Source organism: Ascaphus truei, chromosome 5 (genome assembly GCF_040206685.1).
Source record: "Ascaphus truei isolate aAscTru1 chromosome 5, aAscTru1.hap1, whole genome shotgun sequence".
NCBI lineage: Eukaryota > Metazoa > Chordata > Amphibia > Anura > Ascaphidae > Ascaphus > Ascaphus truei.
Window position 1 is genome coordinate 39,295,495 of NC_134487.1, and position 13,194 is coordinate 39,308,688.

At 40.3% G+C, this 13,194-nt stretch overlaps 1 long non-coding RNA gene across 3 annotated transcripts; it reads left to right on the forward strand.

Annotated features, from left to right (window-relative positions):
* The first annotated feature begins 1,327 nt into the window (after positions 1-1,327).
* LOC142494946 (uncharacterized) lies at positions 1,328-11,455 on the forward strand. 3 transcript variants are annotated; one of them, XR_012801626.1, is made up of 5 exons: positions 1,328-2,773; positions 8,150-8,256; positions 8,368-8,453; positions 9,462-9,547; positions 10,384-11,455. It is a non-coding gene; the product is annotated as an uncharacterized LOC142494946 (long non-coding RNA). The 3 variants fall into 3 exon arrangements; XR_012801625.1 differs by having other exon boundaries at positions 1,328-1,670; positions 2,557-2,773; positions 8,368-9,547; XR_012801624.1 differs by having other exon boundaries at positions 8,368-9,547.
* The last annotated feature ends 1,739 nt before the right edge of the window (positions 11,456-13,194 follow it).

Sequence of the window (13,194 nt, forward strand, 5' to 3'; positions counted from 1 at the left end):
CGCGCAAAGCGTATAATAAGCAGTCCATCTAAAATAAAGGAGGGCATGGATAAGATTCAGTCATTTAAGTTACAAAAAAAAAAAAAGATTCAGTCTAAATTTTGCTCCAGAGGTTATCCTAGGGAGATATTGTCCAACCAACGTATAAAAGCTGAAAGCTGGACACTCACGGGACAGGTTGTTTGTGAAAAAAGGAAATACTCCATTCCATTTGTTTCAACTTTCGATACAAATAGTGGTCAGATTAAAAATATCATACAACGACATTGGTCTCTCCTGAGCAGTGACCCAATGTTGGCTTCTGCACTATCTGAACTTCCATTATTTTCGTACAAAAGAGGAAATAATCTTCAGGATCGCCTAGTTAGGGCGGACCTTGGGGGGACTACCACTAAACAAATATTTCTGGGCACCCCGAAAGTGGGTTGCTACAGATGCTGTAGCTGTACCCATTGCAATAATATTGTGGAGGGTCCCACTTTCCAAAACCCTGTCTCTGGTAAAATTTATAAAATTAGAGACTTCTATACATGCCTTTTAAAGGACGTCATATATTTGATCAAATGTCCATGCGGCAAGGGCTATGTGGGTGAGACCACCCAGAGGGTGAAGGACAGGATTGGACAGCATAAGGCGGCTATACGCAGATGTGACTCTGAAGCACCAGTAGCACATCATTTCACACAAGCTGGGCATACTGTGAGTCAACTGCGGTACCAGGTAATAGACGGCATTAAAATGGGGCGACGTGGAGGCAATCTACATAAGATGTTGCTACAGAGAGAATCAAAATGGATAAGAACCCTTGGCACTATGACCCCATCGGGCATGAACAAAGAACTAAATATGGGTTGCTACCTCTGAACCAAAAATGCCCCTTGCCGTCTCTTCCACAGTTGCCACAGAGTGTCTCTCTGGCTCCATGGTTTTGTGATGCCTGGTACCCTTTACTAGTGTCTCTAATGCCCCCTTTTATTGGGGTATGTGTCTGTGGTGTTGGGTACCTGCGTCTTGCCGCCTGTGCGGATTGATCCAACTTTCGCCCGTGGTAGGTGTCCCCCACCGCTGGCCTGACACCCTGGTTCTATATAGTTCCTTTATAATCTTGTCCTATGTTTGGGGTCCCCAATTACCCACCAGGTCATATTTTCATAGATTTAATTATCATTATTTATGTATATAGTAGCCTCTTTATACATTATTTGTTTGTGTGTTCAGTTCTGTACATTGCTTAGCTTATGAGAGGACCAAATAATACTCTGCTTTTAATATGGTATGTTTTTATTTTCACCTATTTCAGGTAGCCCTCTGAGGGTAATCCTGTGGAGGTCCTACTATAGCTATTTATCCACACATCTAAATATGGTTTGGGATCGTACTGCATGCTGCCAGGCTCCTATACTGCTACATATCAAAATATTAGTTTCTTCAAGCTCCAGAGGACAGGCACGGTGGCATCAGTGAAGTCCCGTGGTTACCATGGTAACCCGATCTGTTTACATTTACAAGGAGGAAGGAGAGAGTGATACAGCGCTATGGACACTACCACCTGCATGCTATCAGGCTGATTGGAGCAACGCGCACAGCAGATGATGTCAGGATTCCATTAAGAAGCCTCATGAACTGCACATTCACTGCAAACACCCTCTAGAGTGAGGAGCAGGCTCGTGGTTCGTGTGTCCTATTAACTAAGCACTGTCTGGTTTGCATTACTCCTGATTTGCCTCCTCTCTTTGCTGTTCTCTGGTGTTCTCAGTTGTTGCTAGTTCACTAATACATTGTAGCTGTTTGCATGTAGTTTGTCCTTGAATATATCTATACAAAAGTGTTGTTGCTAGTTCACTAATACATTGTAGCTGTTTGCATGTAGTTTGTCCTTGAATATATCTATACAAAAGTGTTGTTGCTAGTTCACTAATACATTGTAGTTGTTTGCATGTAGTTTGTCCCTGAATACATCTATACAAAAGTTAAACTGTGGATCTATTTTGCCAATTAGTTTAGGGATATTGTATGTGTATTTAATTAGAATATTACTTAGAATTTGTGGAGGGTCTTCTATTGTTTTTACTTAGGGTCAGTTCTGTTGTTGTGGGTTCTGGGGCTAGGGAAGTACCCTCTTGTCCCCTTGGGACTGAGGGGAACGGGCCTGACGAAGGGACAATTCCCGAAACGTTGACCCCTATACTCCCCCGTTGTGACCCACTTTTTTTGTTTTCTTTGTTCCCCTTCCACCATTCACCTCACCTTCCCTTCGTTGTCCCATCCTACTTTCCTTTATCCCTTATCCTCCTGTACATCCCACGTATGGCCCTACTTATAGGTTATCTGTTCTCCTAGTGTGCCGTTGTCAGTTGTTTGACTTATTTGTGCACTGATTACATTTTCAAATTGGTTATATACCAGTGACTTTGTATCTATTATTAGGGTGTGCTGGATTTTCTTCAGTACTTTATTGTGTTTGAGAGGGATTGGGCCCTCTCTAGTCCGTGGCACCCCGCTTGGTGTATATTTATCTACTTTGTGTGAGTGCTGTCTATTACTTTTGTCTATAAGGGACAGTACCGAAAGATGTGCGGCTGAGCTGCCAGCTGTGAGGGGCAGCTGGCCCATACCACCACAAGCAATAAAGATAACCTTGATTAAAGACACCCTCCTGTGTGAGTCTGGAATTACTCTACAGAGGAAGGCACCACGGAGGAGTTCCTCATCAGAACCATCCCCTTGCGGATGCAGAGATCCTGATGAGGTGGAGGCGCTGCACTGGATATAGGTAGGACTCACGCACACTACCTCAGCTCCCTGTCTGGGTTGACATTCCCCACACAACATCATGCGGGAGACTCAGGAGTCCTGTTGCCAACAGGTGCACCACCATACACGACCATGTAATGGGGACTGGTTAGACCACAGGGGCCAATGTGAGATTGGGTGGGTCAGGAAGGCCAGAAAATGCGTTTTATATATATATATATAAGTGTCAAAAGCCCTGGTCTCCCGTGACATTCTTCTCAACAAACAAACAGCATCATTTAATTTATTTGTCTATAGTTACAGTCGAGTGACCTAATTTCAAGTGTTAAATACATTTTACTTTGGCAGAGCCAAATGTTACAACTTCAAGGTCTCTTCCATTGCTGCAGTCTATTATTTTCTGTAATGTTGCTTTTAAGTGTTTGGAACAACTAGATCTGTTTCTATAATTAGATGGCTTTTGCCAAGCGAGCTATAAAAGCATGTTGACCTTTTCTGAAATTGGAAAGGGAGCTTCATAGAGTCTACGCTGGGCATAAAACATTTTCCTTGCACAGGGTCATAACCTTTAGAAGTTTAAACATATAAAAATAGCAGTCTTGGATACACACGGTGCTCTTACCGCAGTGTCAAGGACGATTTCAACATGTATCTTGTGGTTCATCATTCTAAATTTTAAACTAGGATGGAGGGGGGAGGGGAATGAAACAGATAAACTAAACAAAATAGAGGAGGATACAAGTGGTTATGGAGGTAGAATGAGGGCAAGTGCGAGTTTGACAAGAAGTGAGACACCCATAGTAAATACCGATAATACTAAACTTCTAAAGACTAAACCAAGTTGGCACAGAAAGGAAGGAGCAGATAAGATAATAGTACAGGCTGAAAAAAAAACATGGTGGGATGAAACTCATGACTGAGCAGTTAATTTAGAGGGTTATTCCCTTTTTCGGAACAAAAAGATGGGGAGGTGGAGTATGCTTATATGTTAAACAGGATCTAAAACCTATTATAAGGGATGATGTTTATGAAGGGAAAGATGAAAATGTTGATACTTTGTGGATAGAAATTAGCAGTGGAGGGAAAAGTATAAAGAAAATGTTTGTAGGGATATGCTATAAACTACCAAATATCTGTGAGATTAAGGAAGCTAAAATACTTTTGCAAATGGAAAAGGCATCAAAACTGGGTCATGTTTGCATAATGGGGGATTTTAATTATCCAGACATAGACTGGGGAAATGAGATTAGCGTTACAACAAAAGGAAACAGGTTTTTGGGGGTACTTAAAGACAATTATATGACCCAAATTATTGAGGAACCAACCAGGAGAGGGGCAGTACTGGATTTGGTAATATCAAACAATGTAGAATTAATAACAAATATTCAAGTCCTGGAACATTTGGGTAACAGTGATCATAACATGGTCTCATTTGAAATAAATTATCAAAAAAAAAAACAGATTACTTGGGTTCAACAAAGACCTTAAACTTTAGAAAGGCAGATTTTAATAAACTGAGGTCTAATCTACAAGTAATACACTGGGATGATGTTTTTAAAGGGAAAAATGTAGAAGATAAATGGGCAGCCTTTAAAACATTGTTAGAAAAGCACACTTATCAGTGTATACCCTTGGGTAATAAGTATAAAAGAAATAAGTCAAAACTAATGTGGCTAAATAAACAGGTAGGGGAGTAAATGGACAAGAAGAGGAAGGCATTTAGATTCTTAAAGTCAGAAGGGACAGAGGGATCAGAATTATAATGAATGTAACTAAAATTGGAAAGGGCACATTAGCAAAAATGGATAATGAAAAAAGGATTGCAATAGAATGTAAGATCAAACCATAAAAGTACCTTAATAACAAAAAAAATAAGAAAAGACAATATAGGACCCTTTCAGTGTGACATGGGTAGGCAGATTAAATGAGATAAGGAAAAAGCAGAGGTATTAAACAAATTCTTTGCCTCTGTGTTTACCATGGAAGAATCAATTTCAATAGTAATGCCGCAGGTAGAAGCCACAACCTCCATATTAATGAACAATTAATTGGTTAACTGAGGAAGAAGTTCATAAGAGGCTTGAAAAAAATAAAGTAAATAAGGCACCTGGCCCCGATGGCATACATCCAAGAGTTCTCAAGCAGTTAAGTTCAGTAATAGCCAAACCATTATATTTAATATTCAAGGACTCCATTTCCACAGGCTCAGTACCACAAAATTGGCGTAAAGCAGATGTGGTGCCTATATTTAAAAAGGGAGCTAGATCACAACCGGGGAATAACAGACCCGTAAGCCTGACTTCAATAGTGGGGAAACTTCTTGAAGGTTTAATACGGGATAATATTCAGGAATACCTAATGGAAAACAAAATCCTTAGTAATAGTCAGCATGGATTTATGAAGGATAGATCATGCCAAGTTAACCTTATTTGTTTCTTTGAGGAGGTAAGTAGGAATTTAGATCAGGGTAACGCAGTTGATGTGGTCTACTTAGATTTTGCAAAGGCTTTTGATACGGTTTCACACAAGAGGTTGGTGTACAAAATAAACAAAATTGGACTAATATATGCACCTGGTTTGAAAACTGGTTGAAAGATAGACAACAGAGGGTTGTCATAAATGGAACTTTTTCAGGTTGGGCTAAAGTCATGAGTGGAATAGACGTCCCAATCCAGGAAAAAATGCCGGTGCACAGCTTGCTCACAAAAGGAAATGATGGGATGTGATGATCAAAAGGGATTTATTGATTAAAAAGCATAGAAAAAAGTACTGACACAGACACTCTTACGCGTTTCACACACAGGGTGCTTTATCAAAGTCGTGAGTGGAGTACGTCAGGGATCGGTACTGGGACACCTGCTTTTTAACTTGTTTATTAATGACCTTGAGGATGGCATCGAGAGCAAAGTCTCCATCTTTGCTGATGATACTAAATTGTATAAGGTAGTAGAATCAGTGCAGGATGTAATTTCTCTTCAGAAGGACTTGGAGAGACTGGAAACGTGGGCAGGTAAATGGCAGCTGAGGTTTAATACAAATAAATGTAAGGTTATGCATTTGGGATGCAAAAATAAACAGGCAACTTACAAATTAAATGGGGATAAATTGGGGGAATCCTTGATGGAGAAGGATTTAGGAGTGCTTGTAGACTGCAGGCTTAGCAATAGTGCCCAATGTCACGCAGTAGCTGCAAAGGCAAACAAGATCTTATCTTGCATCAAACGGGCAATGGATGGAAGGGAAGTAAACATAATTATGCCCCTTTACAAAGCACTAGTAAGACCACACCTTGAATATGGAGTACAATTTTGGGCACCAATCCTAAGAAAAGACATTATGGAACTAGAGAGAGTGCAGAGAAGAGCCACCAAATTAATAAAGGGGATGGACAATCTAACTTATGAGGAGAGGCTAGCTAACTTAGATTTATTTACATTAGAAAAGAGGCGCCTGAGGGGATATGATAACTATATACAAATATATTCGGGGACAATACAAGGAGCTTTCAAAAGAACTATTCATCCCACGGGCAGTACAAAGGACTCGAGGGCATCCCTTAAGGTTGGAGGAAAGAAGCTTTCACCAGCAACAAAGGAAAGGGTTCTTTACAGTAAGGGCAGTTAAATTGTGGAATTCATTACCCATGGAGACTGTGATGGCAGATAAAATAGATTTGTTCAAAAAAAGAATGTACATCTCTTTAGAAAGGAAAGGTATACAGGGATATTCCAAATAAGTAAACATGGGAAGGATGTTGACCCAGGGTGTAATCCAATTGCCAATTCTTGGAGTCAGGAAGGAATTAATTTTTCCCCTTATGAGATATCATTGGATGATATGACACTGGAGTTTTTTGTTTGCCTTCCTCTGGATCATTAAGTAAGTATAGAAATAAGATAAAGTATCTGTTGTCTAAATTTAGCATACAGTAGGTTGAACTTGATGGACGTACGTCTTTTTTAAACCTTATCTACTATGTTACTATGTATCACTCGTCTTTGGTGACAATTTATCAATAGGATTTAAAAAAAAAAATCTGGATGTGTTTCCTCACTATTCTTGAAGAAAGGAGACTTTGATAAATAGCCCTGCACTTTCTTTCTGGACATTTGAATTTTTCACAAAAATGATAATCTGTAAATAAAATGAATGTAGCAATCTCCATTTTATATTATGTGGGGGGTGCGGCCGCCTTAGATATAGCGCTAGAGTAGTGGGTTGGAGGGACTAACCGGATCTCCTTATGTGGTCCCCACAACGTCACACACACACACACACTTACTTACTTATAACCAAAATAATCAATTGCCTATACTTATGGGGAGAGGCAGACAGGACTTTTCTCTGAGGATGAGACGGTGAAGTGAAAAACTACACCAATTGTTACAAAAAAAAATAAAAAAAATTCTTACACAGCACAGGAACTTCTAAAAATAAAAGTTTGATTCTAAATGTAGCCTGGTCTCTCTGGACTACTATTCTTTGCTTTGTTCCACTGTAAGTCCCCATAGTTTGTGGACAGTGTGGGCATGATTCCTAATGGGGAATACGTTCTAATGTTCTTCTAGTGTGTGAAGCTACATTGTTCAGCAGGTACACATGATGCATAAAGCTTGGCCCCCTGCAGACGCACTTACAAGAACTCCCTCCTACTGTCTCTGTACGTTCTCCTTACCTACCAATTAGACTGTAAGCTCCTCGGGGCAGGGACTCCTCTTCCTTAATGTTACTTTTATGTCTAAAGTACTTATTCCCATGATCTGTTATTTATATTATCTGTTATTTCTTTGATTACCACATACAGTATATTACTACTGTGAAGCGCTATGTACATTAATAGTGCTTTATAAATAAAGTCATACAATACAATACAATGCAGGTATGAACAATAAAGTTATAGTGGCCTCTCACTGAAGTAAGGGGGCCTATGACAGAAATAGACTGCTTTACTAGTCACCCCCCAGGGGAGGAGGGAGTGGCTCTTCTATATAGTGTAGAGCAGTGAGTGAGAGTGGGGGGCTATCTGTTCTGTCTGTTCTGTGAGTGTTCTTGTGCTGACCTTCAAGGAGTAAGGAGTGCTACTGGAAGATGCCAGAATATGTATACTCTGATAGAGAAGTGGCTGAGGCCTAGTCCAGCGATGGAATAGGGTACAATGATGTACAATTCAGTGCATGTACTATGAAGATGAATAAACCTCAGTGAAATATACACCTGGTGTAGCCTTTGAAGCATGGTAATGACTAAAGAAAGAAGATTTGTCCATGAGGTGCATCCTGAAGCCTCAGGATCCTCTTGGACTGGAGGCGCTGATCACTGAGTAAAGATCCTTGTGAACTTGTCCTGATACTCCCCACACCACCACGGAGATCTCCAGCCTTCTGTTTCCCTACAGGTATGCACCACCAGCCACAGAAACACACCGGTAGCAGAAGGAGGACCTGCAGAGGGACCCCTTGGGGGACCTGCGTGTACCTCCCCCAGTGGATCCATCGGGCGAAGGTGCACTCTCAAGTTTCCAAGAATTCTGTGCACTTCAAGATCTGAATGATTTATGGTTAGATAATAATGTTGAATTGAATTAAACTGATGACATGTCTTCTTTTTTGCTAGGTTCCGTGGACTCAGGATTGAGGAACAGGTCAATCTTCTATCCAACTTACCTCAAGGGTCCCCACATCCGGACATTTGAAGAACTGGTAGAAAGAGATCTTCATATATTGGCACAAGGGTTTAGATTCTCAATCCACACACATAAAAACATGACTAGTGATGAACTTGAGACGAAAACTTCTCAAAAACAACAAAAACATCATGCTCAGAAAGGCTTATCAGATTATTTTTTACTGTAGATTTATTGATGATTTCATATTAATTTGGGATGGTGACACAGACACACTAAGCAGATTCGTGGAGACCCTAAATGATGTTTATAATTTACACTTTACATATACCACTCACATACAACATATTACATATTTGGATGTTCTCCTGTTCATCAATCTAAATAACTCTATACAGAGTGATAAATACAGAAAAGAGAACTCTAAAAATACCCTTTTGCAAGCAACAAGCAATCACCCAAGATCCCTCATCCGAGGGATCCCAAAGGGTCAATTTTTAAGATTGCGCAGGATATGCTCAGATTTAGATATGTTCATTAATCAATCAAGAGTGTTGGCAGAGAGATTTGAACAAAGGGGTTATGATCACGACTGCATACAGACTGCCTTTGAGAATGCCTATATGACTACAAGAGAGGAGTTACTAAAAGTTAAGACAAATAAGTCTAAGAAATTTAGATGTATAACAGATGGAAAATCTCTGGACTGTGGTCCAGGTGAAGAGAACATGCTTTTTGTCACACAATTTAGTCGCCAATCTGACGACATTAGGTTGATAATTTCTAAACACTGGCATGTTCTTCAGCTGGACCCCACTCTCAGACCATTTGTCCAGAATCGACCTAGATTTGCATTTAGAAGAGCTAACACTCTCTCAACACACTTATCCCCAAGTCTTTATAAAGCTCCAGTTGGTCAAACCAGAGGGTTTACACCCCCGAGAGGTTTTCATAAATGTGATTTTTGTAGTGTATGCAAATTTGCGAGACCGATGAAGTCAATCATGTCCCAAGTTACTAAAGATATATACAGAATAAAAACCCTGATCGCATGTAACACTGATGATGTTGTATATTCCCTTAGATGCGGTTGCGGAAAAATTTATGTAGGTAGAACCATCAGACCACTAAAGATCCGCATCATGGAACATATCAGATCAATTAAGAAAGGTGATATGAGATTTCCGGTCTCCAGACATTTTGTAGAATGTAAAAAAGGAAATTTAGATTCTTTTTCATTGAATGCTCTGGAACATTTTCCGTTGCCTATTAGAAAATGCAATAGGTTGAGTATCCTCAATAAGAGAGAAATGTTTTGGATCTTTTCATTGAATACACTGAGTCCGATAGGAATTCATACGGACTGGGAATTTAAGCACTTTCTCACATAGAGATACAAATTCATTTATATTTTTGATGTATCCATGTGGTGTAAAATAATATGTTATAATATCTGTGCCATATCCTTCCCTTCCTCCTCCCCTCCTCTCCCCGGAAGACATGTCATCAGTTTATATGTAATGATTTCTCTCTTCTCCATTATTCATTTTTTGATGTTCATCATACTGTATATGTCATTTAATAAGTGATTGACTCTGGTATCTAGATACGAAACATACTGATTAATGTAATTTATGTAGTTAAATCTTTGTCTTATCAAGTATTATATTTATATTAAGATTTATTTGTCAGAAATAACAGTATATAATCGTCTATATGACACCTAATATTCATGATCAGTTATGTTTTGATAATCACTTTGTACAAGAGTCAAATGTTCTTCTTTTTCTTTTTATAAGCTTTACATTCATGTGGGTTTGATATAGCTTTGAGTAGTGCTGTAATGCATATTAGATTATTATCTTTAGTATGAGATATGCATACATACATACATATTTTCTAACACTTTCTTCCACTGCTTGTCAACCCACATCAATGTATATATGTTGTTTTGTTTTCTCTTTATTTTTATAATGAGTGTTAAATGTCTTTGTTTTTGTCAATAGCCGTGTATCGTTGCAGTGGAGTGAGTATGGCCGGTTGAACTGCCACTTAGACTGCTCGTTCCATCATTGGTCCCCCACTCTCGAGTGAGGAACCAATTGCAGATCTGTAGGGGCGGGACTTCCGGGCAGCTCGTCCCATAAGACTTTGGTGCATTGAAGAGGATTTTACTCTTTGAAAAAGTGCAGTACATGCACGAAACGCGTCAGAGGCTTCTTCCCTGGCTCTTGTTTTTAACCATGATTGTCCACGTTCAATAAATTGTTCTTTTTCCTATCGCAACCAGCTTCAGCAGCATTTCCTTCATTTGGAACGCATCATAGGCATTTGACACGTAGTGCACCGCCATCACCCCTCCCACGCCAGGAGGAAGTACACAAGGTATGCACCACCAGCCACAGAAACACACCGGTAGCAGAACATTTCCCAGAGGGTAGGGGAAAGAAGGACACATAAAATATTAGGAACAAATTAAATGAATGTAGAAAACTGACCTGCGCTCAAGCCGTCCTCCAGCACTGTTGGTGTCAATCACAAGTCACATGGACAGAGGCAGGGAGTTTAAGTGGGCCAACAAATGAGGTCAGAGCTTGGAAAGGATAACCTTACCTATGAGAAGCTCACTTCCAGACCTCGGTCCTGTCCTCCTCTGCACTCCGATCCAGGTGTGCAGCCTTCTGTGTGTATGGCATGGAGAGAAAGTAGATCCGGCGCCTTACTTGTTACATTGCCACAGTGTTTTATAATATTTTTTCCTTTGATATATTACTAGTGTGCTGCATGACTCTATATTACTGTTTAGAGTGACACTAAAGTTTATATGTATATACTTTAGAGCAAATAATTATGCATTAGGATCGTGGTGCACTGTTATATTGAAATGACACTGGTACCTCAGAGGTTAATATTTTAAACCTGTTTTTCGCTGGCTTTTTATGTTATAAATGTGCAGGCTCAGGCTTTAGCTCCCCACTCTAAGACGAAACGCTGAATTCTAGCGTGAAACGCGTTGAGGGGGAGACTGTGGTGATGCCTGTGTCCGATTGTGAGCTGAATAAAGATTTTTCAATCAAACCGGAAGTGCCTCAGACTCAGTCACTGGCTGTGGCGCCGGATCTACTTTCTCTCAAAACAAATTAAATTATTATGAACAATTAGCACTATAATCCATATATACTCTGTGTAAGCAGGGGACGCAGCTTTCTGTAAATGAGGTCTCTATTTTATGACGCTATATTCACCTGGCTAGTATTTTTATAGTGCTATAGGGCACCTTGTGTAGTAACTCCCTGGCTGCGCTGAAGGAATATTTAATGTAGTGTGGCAAACTGCTCCCTTTATGTAGTGCTGCCGCGTGCCCAGGCTCTTCCTGACAGTCTTCTAGGGTTTGTTTTGTATAAAAGAGGGACAGACACGTGTATACACACAAGGGGCAATCAGCCCTCAACCTGCGGTTTATTTCTCCATTAGTGACACTACACATTTTTAAACACCGTCACTTTCAGTCAAAACAAACTCATAAAAATAACATCTACTCCTGTCAGGAGTCTAACCAACATGCATATCCCTATCTGCAATATTGGCTGGCTAAGCCAGTTACCAACTTTAAACAATACACAGAGATAACATTGAGTCCTTAACTGTGAGATGGGGGACAGCGTCCCATTAGATCCTAGATCCTCAGATGCTGCAACACGTGGGGGGAGGGGGGGTCTACCCCGGTCTGGATCCAGGGGAGCAGCATGACCCAGCCTCCAGGATCTAAGCGAGAGAAGCAGCCAAATTAACTGCCATATATTCCTCTTCCTCGATTAGGAGAGCAGGTGAGTGAAAAACCAGAACCACTCATCTCCGGCCTGGAGTTTCTATCCCACAGTCTCAGCAACTGTGAAACTGTGGAATGGATCACTTCCATACTAAGTCTGCACTTTCTTCTTTAAATTAGACAGAAAGCTGTCCATTATCCTGCCATATGTCACAGTAGTCACTAGCTTACACCTTCTGTAACAGTGCAGTAATGTGTGGGTATATGCAGTGTTCCGCACTTATCTCTCTCCTGGGCCAATTGTGGCACCACTTGAGTAGCCAGTGGGGGTGATGCCTCTTTTCATCTGCCGTGGATCTTTGTCTCTGGATGAATGCTGTAGTTCCTGGGCCAACTCTGACACTGTCAATTCCTACAGTCTGTCAATCAATGATCCTAATGTGGGTCACTCTGTTTACCTATTGTCTACCATGTGACTGTCCTCTATTACCACACGTGCAACCTGTCTGTCTAGTATTTGGTGCACTCTCATGTCTGGACTCTTCACACACCTCACCTCTCTCTCACACCCACTATATCATGTTGTTTATTATTGTTACCTCACTCCCTAATCTTCCTTATTAACGATTACTACGTTTAAATAAATTTATATGTATCTCTATAAATATTAACTCAATCTATATATCCCTCTCGATCTATCTATAATATCTATTTCTATCTAGAAAAACAAATGATGCCTGGTGTATGCAAAAGTACAGGAAAAACAAATACTTGGCTTCGTATGGAGGTTAGCAGAGGGACCAGGACCAATAACCCGTCCTAGGAGATATATGAAAGAAGAAATCCGCAGCACTCGCCTACTGAAATATAACCTGCAATTTATTTATACCATGTGGCAAAGCATATAGAAAAATGGGCGAGGTTTCGGACAACAATGGTCCTTTGTCAAGTTTGACAAAGGACCATCGTGGTCAGAAAACCTCGCCCGTTTTTCTATATGCTTTGCCACATGGTATAAATAAATTGCAGGTTATATTTCAGTAGGCGA